Source organism: Alexandromys fortis, unplaced genomic scaffold, assembly GCF_014885135.2.
Source record: "Alexandromys fortis isolate MF-2015 unplaced genomic scaffold, M_Fortis_MF-2015_v1.1 scaffold_13, whole genome shotgun sequence".
NCBI lineage: Eukaryota > Metazoa > Chordata > Mammalia > Rodentia > Cricetidae > Alexandromys > Alexandromys fortis.
In genome coordinates, this window is record NW_026067908.1 from 14,013,240 (window position 1) to 14,030,149 (window position 16,910).

General features: G+C 39.6%; 1 protein-coding gene across 8 annotated transcripts in view; it reads right to left on the reverse strand.

The window, feature by feature from the left end:
* Window positions 1-16,910, reverse strand: part of Nfia (nuclear factor I A) — a 342,338-nt gene that overhangs the window by 179,579 nt on the left and 145,849 nt on the right. The window lies entirely within an intron of this gene.

Consider the following 16,910-nt stretch of genomic DNA (forward strand, 5'->3'; position numbering starts at 1 on the left):
TAAAGATCTGTGTCTCTCTACCTCCCACATTCTGGGATTAGAGGCATGCACCACCACTGCCCAGCTTGCCCTCCTGTTCTGTAACAGTCTCCGTTTTTTGTCTCGGCTGGTCACAGCAGTCAGGAGGACCATCACATCAGTAGTGAGCCACTCCTGGCCTCCAGCCGGTGCTTCAGTGTTGATTCACTAGTATGTATCATGTTCTCTAACAGGTATGGCCTACCTTGAGTGTCAGCTCCTAGACCTGTGCTCGCTATGTTTGGGACAGTCTCCAGTCTCATTTGCAACCAGAAACTGACTTGAATTTCCCCAGCTGCTTTTCTGACCCTGGAACCCGAGCCATCATCTAAAGCACTATGACACGCTGGCTGACTTCACTGATGTTAACTGCCTGTGTTGTTGTAACCCACTCGTCTACTCTTCATTTCTTGATTCTACCCAACTTTGGGCCATTCACCTTCTTCCAGTAAGGCATCGATGTGGTACACTGTACCATGAGGCTTGCAATAAATGTCTTCACACAAACCACAAGCAACCTCTCTTGACTAGCCTGAACTTTATGGAATCCCAAATCAGATTTAACCAACTATGTCAACCACAGTTGGTAATTTCAGGTCTTGGCCTTAAAGGGTCTCACGTCCTTGGATATAAAATCCACCCGCCAGCTCTCTTTTTCCTCCCTCAACAGGGAGGACACAACACAACCTCTTAACACTCTGTAAAGGATGCGTATATGGAGTGGAGGGAAGTTTTGTCTGTTGACACCAGCAGACTCCTGTTTGTCAAAACACTAATAATGTAGGAGTTCCTTCAAGATGAGACCTGCACACATTTTAGCTTTGTGCACTTGGACAGCCCTCAGCCACACTGTTTATGCAGATGTGAATTTCCGGAGACTTACTAGCTGCATTTCTGCAGCCTTTCCCTGACACACTCATGCCCACGGGGAATCACGGCATTTCCAGTTTCATTCATTTAAGAGAGAGGTCAAATTTTAAAGTACTTTAAAAATAAGCTAGACCCACTTGTATTTTTTTTAAATGAATTTCTCGGCCTTTTATAGCTGTCTGACCCGTGCTTGATCTAAGAGAAACTTTGTAACTCACCTTTACTGTCTTTCCCAGAAGGCTGGCTTATTTCATATGAGCTGAACTTTTTCTCCACTTTGAACTTGAAAGCCATTAGTTAGAGAATACATCAGAGAATAAGAGAACTAACTTTAAGCATGCAAACACATAAAAGCAGCAGTTCTGTGGCATCTAGCAAGTATTCATTTATCTTGCAAGATGGCTCATATTGCTTCCACTGAGAATCTATCCAAAGACAATATCATCCTAACACTCAGTGAGCGGGTAAAATGAGAAGGAATTGGTGCTGAACGCATGATGCTTGAAATGGGATTCAATGTTGACCAAAAAAAAAAAATATTTTCTGGCATTCTGACATACCTCCAACTTCTAGTGGTGCAGCAAATAATATAAAATTATAAGAAATCCATATTGGAATCATCCTTAGTTATAGTGGTATATTATTTGAGTTTCAGTAAATAGAGCTTGCCTGAAGATCAGAAAAGCAAAGCAGTCAAGCCACTGAAGAGATCTTACCTCTCTCAAGGCTCAAAGTGGTGATATCCAGTCTCCACGAATCCTCAAACTCCACACTACACTGAGTTCCTCTCTCTACCCAGCCATATTGTTCCTGTCTACACCTCCCTAGTGCTGGGATTAAAGGCGTGTGATCCCAAATGCTGGGATCATCCTTGTGTGAGCTCTGTTTCTCCTTTAGACAGATTCAATCTTGTGTAGCTCGGGGTGGGCTTGAACTCACAGAGATCCGTCTGCCACTGTCTCCTGAATCCTGGGATTAAAGGTGGGTGTACCACTACTCCCTGGCCTGTATGGCTGTCTAGTATGGCTGCTTTACCCTCTGATCCTCAAGGGTACTTTATTTATTAAAACACTAATTATATACCACAATTCTTAGCAACTGAGTTGAAACTTTTATCCACACAAAAGGAAAACTTAATAGCAAAGTTGATTCCAGTATATTTTTAAAATAATAAAAATAATTATGCAGATAAGCTCTTGCTACAGTATTTTCTAATCTAATATCTATATATACTTATATTTTGTTAATTTTTATAATTATCAAAATACAATTACTTATATTCTCACTTAAATTTGAGTTATTTTATTGAAAGATTAATTCCCATTCTATCATTACTTAGTTGAGAATTAAATCAATCATATAAATAATACTGTCAGAGTTTTTAGCCGTTCAAGACTTTTGGGTTACTGTAACTATCATTTTTCATGTCATCATACTTATGATAAATCTTTTAGCACCAAAAAGTCTAACTCTCAGCCCTTTGTTTAATATCAGTATTTATTATCAACCAAACAAAACTGTGTAACTGTGCAAATACGATGGCGGTGGTGTGATACCAGCACCCTGAAGTGACTGGCAGCCTCAAAGTAACAACTATGGTCAACACTGTCAGCTGACTGAATCTACACACAGTTTTCTCAGAGACTTTTGCCAAATAAATACTTACCATCCTTATTTCAGATGGAAGAAATTGAGACAGAACTTAAGTATGGAACTCCCAAACTCCAGTGTCCCCACATCAGCAAGTTTCCCTCCCCCTCTCTTTGTATGTGTTTAAAGTAAACTAGAGGTCACAGACTTTCCCTTTCTACCCAAGTTTTATTTGTACACAGCATGTACATGCAGGCTTTCGCGCACACACATGCGCACTTTAGTTTAATCAGTGCAAAAGAACATCAAGCCAGGGAGAAGTTACTAAAAGAGGCCTCTGAAGCAAAGAGCAAGGATGCATGAAAGACATACCGCAGAAGTTTTCTTAAACAAAGGACAGCACAGAGGGACGGAAGGAAAGTGAAAATGAGGGCAGAAAGCTCTCCATCTTCCTCTGTGCACTTGGAGTTCTCGTATGTAGAGGAAAAAGACGTCTGGGGTTTATGGAGTAACACAAATGAAACAACCTCACTGTAGTTAAAGTTGGGAGGAACCAAGGTGATTTTTTCTATTGTGTTAGTTAAATACAGCGATATTATCCTATAATAAAGTCTTTAATAGTAAGCATAATTCTTTACAAGGAATAACTTTCAAGCTAAGATTTAACAAATACTTCATAAGATCTTTTTTAATGGCATACTATAAAACCCAAATCTTTGACTTGTTGTCAGAAGAAAGGCCTAGAGTGTGTTTCAGGGTCTAAAGTACATTTTGACATGCACAAAGCCAACCCCTGGCTTACCAGCAATGTGGATTTTAATCTGTAGCCCTAATAAAAAGTGAACATTTCAGCCCATCACACGGACCCTTACATTTATGCCCCCTCCCCTCCAGATCATCTGTAGCTGATGGTACTGGTGGGCACAGCGCCCTCTTAGGTAAACAAAGGGCTATATGTAAGTTGGCCTTGAGAGCAGAACTCCGGTGGTCAAAAAGCTGTTAAGAAAGGTAGAGTTGGTTCTCTAATCTAAAGTTAAAAATACTTTTGTCTGCGTGCATTTAAGCAGACGTTCTTCTTAGAGGCTCCCCCAGTCTCCATGCCCATAGAAGGCAGTACAGCCCTTGCATATAAATGGGGGCCGTTTTAGCACTTACATTATTACAAATATTGAAAATGGCGCAGAAGCTTTTAGCAATGTACTCTTTGTCTTGTTTCCAGAGAAGCAATCCAATTAAAATGATTATTTTCAGCACAGATGAGCCATACCTTGTACTCAGCACTTCTTACAAGAACTGTGGAAAATAGGTTTGAAAACTTCCATATGTCTTCTGTGTACTTGGACTAACCAAGCATAATTTACAAATATTTTCCTAGAAAAGGAACTGTGTGTGATTTTTTTCCTGCCTCTTCCAGTAAGAACCCATCCATGATGAATCCAATCTCCACTGTGCTTTATTCCTTGAGTTCACTATCTAACTCGTGGATCTTGTGTATTCAAACTTGTCACAAGGACATGAAAATGAATGTTGTTCATTTCTTTATTTACTCCTTCCGCCTCTCTAGTCGCAACGCTGCTGTCCAGTAACAAATGCCCATGCTAACCACAAAGGACAACTTAATAAATGCCTTGGCTGAATTAATTTTCTTAGAGCATCTCTTTGCTTGACCTAACTATAGCATTTGGTTAGTAAGCCTTCAGGCCTTTAGAGATATTTTTCCTTTGAAACTAATTTCTTAGTTTATCATGTTTATAGGTTTTAAGTGTTTTCTTCCCCTTAATTACATATATTTAATTCTTGACATTTTTCCCATCAACAAATATGTACTAATCATCCTTTATAAATTGCGTTTTAAACTTATAAGTAATACTACTAATAATGTAAGGTAAGGGCTTATTTTATTTCTTGAGGGTTATAAGATAGATTGATGCCTTCTTTGTAAGGTATTTGCATGGCTCACCAAACAACTCTGCTGCTTTGTTCATGTGACTCAAATAAATAATTAAAAGGAGATATACTTGTATTGGCTGAATACTTAGGAGTGAGAATCAATTAAAACTAAATTGTATGCATGGTCTTCCAATAATATGTCACTTCAGGTGGCATGTGAGTCGGCCTGTTTGTAAGATCACAAAGGCCAGGCTAGAGCTAAATGTGACTTCTCTATGAGCATCCAGAAGTGGGTGTGCACGAACGTGTGGGGAAGCAGGGGACTAGTGACTTCTCCACGAGCATTCAGAAGTGGGTGTGCACGAACATGTGGGAAAGCAGGGGACTAGCTAACTGACAAATTTTCACTTATAAATATCTATATAATTAAGGGCCTTAAAAGCTTTTTTAAAATACTAGAAATGATCACTGGTTAAGTTATAGCTGCAGTATGGCTACCCTGTCCACCAGAAAACCTCCTGATGAGTTTTAAAGAGAAGCTTAGGTCAGCTTTATTAATAACCCCAGAGAACTTCTGTGCAGCCTGACCACAACAGCCGTAGTACTGAGGCCAGCAGCGAACACAGAGCCGGAGGAAGACAGAGCTGCTAGAGGAACGAAGGCTCCTAAGATCAACTGCTTTTACTTTACCCCAAGGCTGGGGGTTGCATCAAGAAATCTGGGCACGAAGTTTCCAGAAGTGATTTAACCTTGGCCTTAAGTACAAAGCTTTGTATCAGTGGGCGCACAAGTCACAATCATTCTCATAGACATGAACATTTTACTTCATCTTAATTTCCTCCACCTGCGCCATGAACTAGTAACTGTAGTAAGTTAGAAGGAGAGTTAGGTGAGGTCAGTGCCTTTATTTATTTATTTATTTATTTATTTATTTATTTATTGCCTGTATCTGCTTCAGAGACTTGGTAACTATGGCTGAATAGACTAATGTTGGCTCATCACATTGAATACATCTAAGAAAAATTACAGTCCTAAAATAGTTCACTGAAGGTTCAGAAATAATGATGAAAGATCAGATATTTTTTTCTGAAAAAAGAACGTTCAAGACCAAGAGAGAATAAAGGAAATCATGCGCTTTTCAAGCTAAACCCTCTGCCCAGCCACGACACAACTATGACTACAAGGGATCCAGTGGCTGTAGCAAATTCGGCCCAGAGGCAGTACACATACTCACATACTCGTTTGACATAGTAGTAGTGACCAGATGTCAGTGCGTGCCCTCCCCTCACCCTTGAGGCTTCTTCCTTCCCTTACCTGTTAAGGGTGATACTGAAACCAATTACACTCTGCCCATCATGTACTGTGGCAGGCAGGATGCTATAATACCTTTCAGCCGTCTGTATGGCATTAACAAGAACGCGGACAGTAGCTGTAGTAAGCTGTCCCTGAAACAAACAAATCCTCGCATGAGGGTTCGGGTCATAGATGCACTGAGGATGCTGCTTGCTGAACTCAGTACTGGGTAGAACGGTAGAATGCACATGCTGTGACAGTCCAGTCCTTCAGAATGCCACCTAGTAGCTACGAGTAGGGCATGAAAGCAGATGGAGTGCACACTTCACCAATATCAGATCAGGAATGTGGCCACCTGGAGATAATTAAGTGTCATCTTATTGGTGAGCTTCCGGTAAGGCGATGGCATTCTTTCATCGAGGACCTGAAACTTTGGTAATCTTGATGACAAGGTCTTCCCAGTGCCCAGGGAAGGATGAACACACAGACAGTATACGATTACCAATCTATCCTTACAGAACTTAGCCAGAGCAAAGACTCTAAACATTAAAGTAGGTAATAGACTGACAATTCTCATTTTGGTTAACTACCAGTATTTGCAAACAGAGGGATTTCAGGATTACGGAGTATCTAAGATACTGGTCTATAAAAAAATCATACAAAATGTTTAGTCTTACAATTAAATGATTGCTATAACAGCATACCATGCCTGTGCATGAAGAATTACAGAGGGCTTGATGAGGTTGTCCTCATGACGACATTATCCCCGTGATGGGACTTCTCATTACAGTGATCAGTATGGAAGTTAGACCTGCGAAGCATATCACTCCTTGCTTGAACTAGTCACTCACTTTCAAGAGTCCTAGAGTGAACAATAACATGGAGACAGTTTCTTCCAGAATTTTAGTTGGAGAGAATAGGAGAAGTTATTGTCGTTTTATCCTTTCAACATTCACAAGAGGAAGCTAGTAACTCCAAAAGGTTTGCATATTTGTATCTGAAGCCAGATGATTTACCTGATTGGCAACTCTGTTTCTCTTTTTGCCTAAACAGACCAACAGCTCCTAGTTTCCATCAACTCACAGGATCAAAACAATGATGTAGCAAGTGTGGCCGAAGGGTCAGTATAAATTAAGATAGCAACACTATTTCCAGATAATATTGGCCAGGACACCTACTATTAATACCACCAGCAAAGCCACAACCTTTCCTACCACAATCTTTACGTCATGCTAACTATTAATACTCCCAAAGGAATCCAACGCCTCTTCTCAAGCAGTATGTGTTAGGTGCTATAAAGGATAGCTGTAATTTAAGGCTTAGGATTTACAGTTCATACCTTCCAAAGGAAAGCAATTCACTTCCAAACGCAGGTTCTGCCTTTAAATTGTGAACACATAAGGCATCTGCTAGAAAGTGTTTTTAATTAGCTGTGCTGGGTTTAGTTATTTTGGTTCTTCAGGGTACACACAAGGTTTACAGGACTTCACTTAGTTTATGGGGTTCATACAAGGCTCAAGTGAACCTGGAGCTTTTTATACAGCTTGGGTCTTAACTAGGGTGTGAGCGGTTTATAGATCATTCAAAAGAATTTCTGTCTTGGAATCTTGCCGTACTCTTAAAGAGAACTTAGAATATTTAAGTTCCAAATGAATTTATCCCTTAGAGTGGTATAACTTCTCAATGACTGTTTCCATTTTCTTACTATTTTCAGTGAAAATGATAAAGGTGACACATGCAGAGGAGGATCTGACCCTCTAAAGTTTTAGGATACAAAACAAAAAGAAATTTTAAATGTAAATAAACCCCTTGATATTTACAAAATAGTTTACAAAGTATTTCCATATATCATCTGACTTCTTTGAATGATGACTTCTGACCTATATGATATGATCAGATCAGCATCTATCTCAATATTTTCTCATATTCTTCATCTTTGTAATTATATTTTGTAACTGAAATATTTATGAGAATAATAACCCACTTTTAATAGCCTTCATCTTGCAAACAAAGTGTTAAATGAGCCTATCTTTACAGTGTTCCCCTTGAAGAACAAAAGCTTGGGCCATAATAAATGGAAAATATTTTGGTGCCTATAGTTAGGACTTTGAACTTTGAAATTTTTATTTTATTTTTATGGAAATGTTTTCAGGGGATGCTATAATGAATTTTTACTATGTGTACCATGTTTCAATATTTAGCACAATGAGTGGATACTTAGAAAACAAAAACTACAACCTCAATTTACAACCATATACATGGTTTATTAGACTTTAGAATGGTGTTGTAACTATAGTTAAGTAAAAAAAAATATCTGGGTTCAGGATCCTCAACGACCCAGCTGTGCCTGTTCATGCTAGCAGGTGGGACACCACTTTTACCACGGAGTTATATACAATGGGAGCTGCAAAGCCCAGCAAGCGGACATTCCATCCACTGCATTTCAATTACTAAAATACTGAAGAAAGGAAATGTTTGCGTCTCTAATAGACTTCATTCCGCACATCAGCAATTCATATCGCTTAGTCTACCTCTGAGTAACAATTTAAATCTAGACAGGTAGAAATAAATGTTGGGATTAATCTCTGAAGTCTATTAGGCATGTGTGGAAAATACTTACACGAAGCCAAATATTATGGCACTTCAAAGGCGGGGGATGGGACTCTTTTGTTTGAGGAGAATTTCAAGATTTGGGCCTTTAGCCAGATCTCATGAATAATCTAGAGGCTTTAAACAATTACGAAAACCACTAAAATACTGTCATATTATTTGAATGCCACTTAAAGAAAAGAATGGGGATGCTTCTGGGAATTCCTGACCCAGATCCAGGTGACTATAGAGGACTCGATTATCTAAATCCATCATTTTATCTGGAATTCATAACTGCATAACTGAGCTCACATATTCATTCATGGTAGACAACAGCAAAGCCTTCCCCTTCAGTTCACACTGGCACTGGGTACAGGGGAGCTAGTCTCTCTCACCTATCCTGGCAGACCCAGGCCTCTGGCTGTGAGGAAAACCACAATGTGGGGAGGAAAGCCTACAAAAGAATGAAAACAGAAAGTGTCTAAGGCCTTGGCAGAAGGACATTAAATAAAATAGAGAGTGGTGACTCATTTTGGCAGTGGATCCACCTCAACCCCTTCAAAGCCTTTGGCAAGAGTCCTCAGAGGAGACCCCAGCCTTTTGCCAAGCCACAAAACACCACAATTATTATCGCAGCAGTCATCAACAAAACAGATTTTGTAAACTGACTTGTTGGCACATAGATTAAAGAAGCTATAAAAAGGAGTAACAGCTGTTTGGGTTGCCCTATACAGGGAGCTATATAGAAAGGAGATTTTATATCTCTATACATACTTGGACAGACACAAGCAGAAACATACCACATGTACCAATTATGCATGTGGGCTCTACGGAAAGGGACAAAAATGCCAAACACACAGCACCATCAGCTGTAAGTACAAACAACCCTTTCAAATAAAAACACATATTTTGGAAGGGCTGATCGAAAAATACCCTGAAGAAAAGATTCTGTAATTTCACCAAAGTACAGACTATGAGAAGAATGAATAAAGTTTCCCCTGAAAAGTACCGTGCTTTTTTACATAAGTATGAATGCTGATGAATTCTTTGCCAATTTGTAAAAATAGGCCTTAGCCTACCTCCATAAACATTACCCCGCTGGCATTTTATACTCTAAAATTTAGAATTATCTCATGCTCCAAGCAATGTGAAAAAAAAAATCCTACTTGCTTAAATAGCCATGGATGGATATGTATGAAAAAAAGAAAAATTTCATATTTTAAATATTTTATTCCCACTGCCACACAACATTATTCACCTGAATATGAACTAAAATATCAGCTAGTGTGTACTAGAAATAAAAAGAAAAATGCAAACATTTTAATGATGATTATATACTTGAAACTTGAAAATGAGTGATTTTTTTTTGTGTGTGTGTGGTCTGACTTGTGATTTTTAATTTGAAAACAAAGGTTTTCATGAAGTGGCAGTACAATGGATAAGAATTATCACAAAGAATTCAGGTGCACAGGCGCACATGTGTGTGTGTGTGAGTGTGAAAGAGAGAGAGGGAAGAGAAAGATGTCTGTGTCCATGGTGAATATGCCCATGTGGGTTCATGTAGAGATCCTAGGGAGCTGTTAGGTACACTGCTCCTTGCCTTACTGCCTCAAGACAGGCTTTCTTACTAAACCAGAAGGTTGCCACTTCAGCTAGGCTATTAGTCATGGAGTCCCCAGGATTTGCCCATCTCTGTTCCCTACACTGTGCCTAGCTTTTAGGGGGTGGCAGAGGCTGAGATCTATATAAGCAGGTCTGCGTGCTTGCATGGGAAGCCTTGTTAACCACTGAGCCATCTCTTCAGCAACCTCCTGTGCTCCCATCACCAAAGGGCTTTAAGCTATCCAACAGTGTAATATCACAGAACCGCATAAATAGACCATAACAACACATTGAGAGATCTGCCTTAAAACTCTCAGACACATTGCCAAGCCGATGCCAGCCACCTCCACAGCCCCTGCCTGAACTTGTACTCAAGGAATCTAAAAAGGCGCTAACTGTCCTCCCTGAAAGGTACCTGAGTTCAAATCTCAGCGTTCTCGGTGACATTTGGATTCTCCTATCGAACGGTTGTGTCTTTATCAACAACTGCTTACTACAAGAGAAAAGACTAGAGCTGGACAGGTAGAAAGCTTAAGTGTCAACAGACGTGATGGGCTGCCTTGGAAGAGAGAAGTAGTTTCAGTGTACTGGGAGCCAGATTTCATAGATGTCTGCTGAGTTAGAGCCACAAGCAGGCTCCATGCTGAACCGCCCCAAATCCAGAATTCAAAAAGCTCATGCTAGCTAACTTCCACTTCTACAATGTTATCAGCAACGCTCCACCACCTGCCACGACCAATGGCATCTCTAAAAAGCTACCCAGATATCAACCAAACTGCTGTGCCAATTAAAAACTGCCTTCAAGAATGCAGTCTCGAGCAGAACAAAAGCTAGCCCCTGGTGGTACTAAACACAGGCCCCTTTTAAGGAATTAATTTACTATACTTAGGTTCTGGGAGAAGTTAATTCATCGGTATGTTCAAAGTATCTCAGAGAGATTTCAACAAGTTGTAGAAATCTATTTGCTACTAGATCAGCCTTCAAATCGCCACAAGTCCTGTATTTCCACCTTGGTTTGGGAGTCATTGTTTGTATCCTTGGCCAAAGTGCACACAGTAACAGCTGCGCAGTTAAAGCCCAAATTCTTTTCTCCAGGTCTTGTGTTTTAAGTTCAAACTACTTTGCCTTATTATCGTTTTCCCAGCTTCTTCTGTCTACCTTGGAATCCAAGCGCATTATGCAGCCAGCACAATGAACTACCGTGCCAGCAGTAGCAGCCTGCTGCACCTATCCAAGAATTTTTAAAGCATCCAAGCACACACACTGTCTCCTGTGTAGCCTGGAGATCCCTATTGAGCTCATGCCAAGTGTCTGAAAAGTTGGACCCTGCATCCGGTATTTACACTAAGCTAAAATTCTAATCAGTACTAACAGCAGTATGTTTTAATTCACCCTATGATTTTATTTCAATCTGCTAAGCAGCACAACTGCCAGAATGCAATTGCTATAAACTTAAGTAAACAAATGCAAAACTAAAATAAATCTTAAACCTGTTGTATATAAAGTTTGTGCCACTTCACACAAGCAGTACAAAAAGGCACAGCCCAAAGTCTTAGTTGGTGCTTTTTTGCTCTCACGTAGAAAGCTCTTTGAAAGCATTGCCTTGTCTGGTCCCCCCCCCCCCCCCCCCCCCCCCCCCCCCCNCCCCCCCCGCATCCCTTCTAAAGAATGATTTGGTACACAGTAGATCAGGGAGAGGAAACGGCCAAGTTATTTTACGATGGGTTTTCACCTCAGTATCCCTTGAATCGTCTCCTGCCAAGCACGTGAAACAAGAAGTACACGGTGACTACCCGAATCTCTGGATGACACTGTAAGCACTCGTGCCGAGGAGTTGGTGCCAAGTCTTGCATCTTCGGGATCCCCCCCCCACACCTTTCTTTCTGGGTGTTAGCTATGTGGGGAAAGGGACTGGCAGAGGGAGAACCTGACCAACAAATTTTGAGAGTTGGTCAGTATTTTGAACCTGCTCCGTGTGCTTAGATTTTGGCAGCCATCTTACAGCTTGGCAACCATTTTGAGAATTTGTTTGGCAAGCTCTCAGAATTCGCTGACACTGTTTAAATAGAATGCTAGTTAAAAATAGCCCATGCTAACCAATACAATGTGATATCAGGTAAAATAACCTCCGATAAGCCTTGCCAACAAAACGATTTACATCTTCATTGGGGTACTGACATCCCAAATTCCATAACTTAAATACCCTGTTTAACGCAGTTGCAAGTCTGAGTCCTTCAGCCCTTAGCAGACAAGCTGTTGAATTATACTGGAGGGAGGGACTCCATGAGCAGGTAAGTAAAGGAAGACAGTTAATTATTTGACAATTAAGACAAAGACAATTAAGAGCAGAATGTTCCAGAGTTTGTTCAAAGACAAGACGTGAACTAGATTGTAGAAAATGGCCACAGATTCTGTCAGACTGTGCTCCTAGTCTTATCTTAGGAACCCTAGGAAAGTCTCGGACATGTACTACAAAAATTTCCTTAGGTAGGGAAATTATGGGCAACCCCACCCTGATGATATAACTCTATGTAAAAATCATCCAAAAGGAAAAAAGAAAAACTTATAGATGTTGGTATTTTCCAAAACCACCACGCTATCTTGAACTTTATTCTTTCACCTTGAATTTCAAAGTATCTAATTCAATAAAAAAATACACTGTCATTTAAAATATTTCTTGATGTCTAAAATCCTAAAATATAAATAATTTTGCATGGTTGAGAGTGACATCATTTCAAGACCTATACAGTTTTTTAAAAACACTGAAAATTTCAGTGAGTGAAATTTTACAACATATGGAAAAGGGAAATGACAATCCAATAATCCGAAAATATCTCTTTTCATACTGGAATAAATAACACTTTACGGCACGATTCAGTAACTTCCTTTTAATGTTATGAATATTTAATAATTCCATGTCAACATGGGGAAAAGCTTTATGATTTAAAAAAAAAGACCAAATTGTTCATACTTTGGGAGAAAAATAACAAACCAGTCTTTTATTAGCCTACTATTATTACCAAATCATAAATATAATAATAAAGGCTAAAGAACTCTAAATTTTGTGACGTTCAATGATAACGACTAGAGTTTCTAAATAAAATTAAACAAAATGGCCACAAATCCATTTAAACACCGGTGCTCCTTGGGGTATAGTGGACACCTGGCTGATCCTCGAGCTCCAACTGAGCTACAATAATACAAAGGTACTGAGAGAGGAGAGAGAAAGAAAAAAACAGCATCAGCAACTGTGCTCACATTAGTGCAGGGCTCTTAAACCTGAAGCCTGAACCTATTTCAATTCAGGAAGTATTTTAATTCATATAATACCATCCAAAGTGAAACAATTCATTAAATCAGGCTCAGAACTGGAACGTTACATAGGAAGACATTATGCTGAAATGGGTCAGCCTAACGTCGTTATGCTACGCAGTGTCTCTGCTGAGTGACAGGATCTGCAGCGATGTGACGTAAACCATACTAGGATGGCCTGGAATGCATTGATAAATTGCTCTATTGATCCTGTTCTGCTTCACTTACCATAATTATAGCACAGTAATGGAAGACATGAATGATAGATTTTCGGTACAGAGCAAAGCCCAGAGATGCCTGTTTCTTTATGAGATTATATCAAATCCTTTCAATTAATACAACATGATGGATATGTAACACTGGGGATGAGGCCTGATTCTAACGTTCTTTCTAAGGTATTACTATTCAAATGCTTGAGTTATTTCAAATAAACGTATTTAGCATTTTAAAGAAATAAAGTTTGTAGGGTGCTATTTCATAACTTATTTTAAGAATTTATTTTTCATTATTTTCAATTGTGTGTTTGGGTGTGATCAGCAGGTTCACGTGAGTGCAGGCGTCCCTGGAGGCCAGAGGCACCTGGTTCTCTTAGAGATAGCGATGGAGTTACACACAGTTGTTAGCTGTCCATCATGGGTGCTGGGAACCAAGCTCGGATTCTCTGCAAGAGCAGTATGTGCTTGTCACCGTTAGGTCACATCTCCAGCTCCATGGTTCCTAATAATTTTGCAAACCATTTTCATACCACTAACTTGAATTCAAAACTTGAATAAACCTTACAAGCACAACATTATCATCTTATCTTCACTGACCAGACTAAAATCATTTAAAGAAAAATTACAGTACGGGGTATTAGGTATTATACTAAAGAATTAATAATAGAATGGAAGGATTCAGGTGACTGAAATAAGTTTGAGAAGAGAAAGTAAGCAATTATTAGCTCAGACAATAAGAAATCCCCTAGAATGAATTTAAATGAAAATAGAAACTTCTTAACAGACATCATATGTGATTATTCCTTACTCCTACTTGCCCAATATGCACAAAAGCAGACATGCAGTGTCAGAGAAAGTCAGATCTGCATTAAAACCACATGAGTAGAGACTTATATACCACCCTGATCATGCCATTGTAGGAAATATACAGTGTTTCCCCAAATGGATACATTTAAATTAAATGTGTCATTATTTGTCCTGTGAAAAGAACATGAGAAATTCCTAATGCATCTGAACAACTCAGGGCATGACTTGAATTGTTTTTCATTTCAGAATCTTCACTAATGAAAAGATCTCATTTTATTTGCTTTTGCTGTTTAGAGAAAAATACATAAATATGGCAGAGTTGTATAAGAATACGCAACTGGCAGTAAAAAGATTTCTTCAACAACTAAATGGTGTAAAAATTGATCTCTGCTTCCCTTCTTGGATGACAAAGGCTACCATGGGAATAAAATGTAACCCAGGAGGGCTGCGACAGCATCAAACCTTCCCTGGCACACAAAGTCTGAAGCCCAGACACTGAAGGTTTACAGCAGGAAAACGCAGCATGCAGGGAACGACTCAAAGCCAGCTATCGACCTCACCATTGATTTTGACTAGGGAAACCAAGAGGGGAAAAGCACCAGAAAAGATAGAATTTCCTCTTTCTTTTCGCTCCCCAACTTAGGGCTGCCAAACTTAGGTCTTCCCAGGCCTGAGTCCTGCGTCTTGCATTGCAGCTAGCCAGGATGTCTGCCTGAGATAATTCAAGCTGAAAGCAGACAGTTGGCAGTGGAAGCTGCTTCTCTAGGGACTTGCAGCACATCCTTGCATACACAGAATGTAGCTACTTGACAGAAGGGGACAGAAGGGGACACGTGACTGTCCAGGTGATATCTGACCACATTCCACTGAGAATTAAAAAAAAATGCTAGACTCTACCACTAACAGAAAGTGAAGCCAATTGGACCTGAAATGGTTTCCCTGTGTTTCAGACAAGGGGTCACAGATACTCCCAAATTTTAACATAATCAATCAATCAATCAATCAATCAATCAATCAGTCTCTCTCTCTCTCTCTCTCTCTCTCTCTCTCTCTCTCTCTCTCTCTCTCTCTCACACACACACACACACACACACACACAGTCCCACTAGTTTTTTAAGAGTTCACTTTTTAACCTTTCACATAAATGAACACAGAGAGGGTCAAAAGCAAACTGAAAAGAAGCAAGGCAGACTGCTTGCTATAGCTCCTTGGGGTCTTAATCACATAATTTTGAATTGGTTGAGGATCATTTACTTGGATCATTATAATCATATCCTACAAGTATTCCACCATTTAATTTGTGAAACCCATGACCACAGAGCATGCACATAGAAAGAATTATTAGATACATTTATTTTATTGCTAAATTCAGAGATGGCTCCAAGCCATTTAAAAATAATAACAATAGTAATAATGATTAATAACAATGCACTTCCATTCTGACTCAGAACTCTCTTGAGGGGTTTTACCAGTGCTCACTAATTAAGTCTCACGCCTGCTCGCTAGGTATATAAGTACTGTTAGTCCAATTTTACATCTGGGAAATCCCAGCACTACCAGTGGGTCCCAGGAAATCAAGATCTTTAGGGTAGTCACAGGGAAAAAATAATTTTATGTGGAACTTTCTGGATGTTTCACCATTTGAAAAGTTTATAAAATGTAGTAAACAAAAAAAAAAATCATACAACTAATAAAAAAATACAAGTTGACTTACTTCTGGTCAAATCTTTTTTCTAAAAATATATAATAGTCTTTTTTTCCCTAGTTCATATTTATCCATTCTGCCCAGAAGGAGAAAAACAGTTTATTAATTTTTCTGAATTCACATTTTTTTTGTTTTTTTTTTGAGACAGGGTTCTGAATTCACATTTTCATATAATAAGGCAACATTTCTCCCTCTATAGATATGAAAATGTTTATTGATCAGTCAATTGTCCAACTAATTTTTTTTACTATCTTTGCTTTAATAAAACTATCTGAAACTTCTAAGTGCTCATCCAGAAAACTGTAAGAAAGCTATGCTCCAGACACCGCATGAAGTGGGGCTTCCGTGACACAGACTAGCAACGGCCACAACACTGACTGTCTCAGGTGAAGGAATGCTTGGTTTCATCCATTCCCTCAGCACTGTGGGGAGCGTCTGGCAGATGAAAATCTGTACCTTCCTTCTTTGGGGTGGAGTGGAGTCTTGCAAGGGGAATAACGAATGCGACAATCAGGATCAAGACAGGACCTGCCCAGAGCAGCGCAGAGCCAGAGAGACATCTAACGACGTGGCCATCACAACTACTGTGTTTTGAGAAGAAAACTGACTCCTAACCTCCTTTACAAACGAGCAAAGCATTAAACTACATGGCAGAAAACATGTTTCTTTGTGCCTTTAGAGAAAAAGCTCATCTGGAATGGCTGGGGTCAGTCTTGAGTTATTTGAGTCCTTAGCTCTCTGACCAGTAAAGCAACCTGACAAGACTGTGGGGATCCTGATGGCCTCACAAACTGCTTAAACAGAAGGCGTGGACTTTTCTATTTTTGTCTTCAATACCCCATCTGCTGCTGAGGCTGCAGCTAGCCACTGGGCCTGTCTGAGGGATTAATTTCTTTTACATGGCACTATCTACAGGCTACTGAAGGCAAAGTGGCCTGGGAGGGAGAGAGACAAAGACAAGGACAAGCATTCAACTCGCAGAAGAGCTATTGGTGAGAGGCAGAGCTTACACACCCACT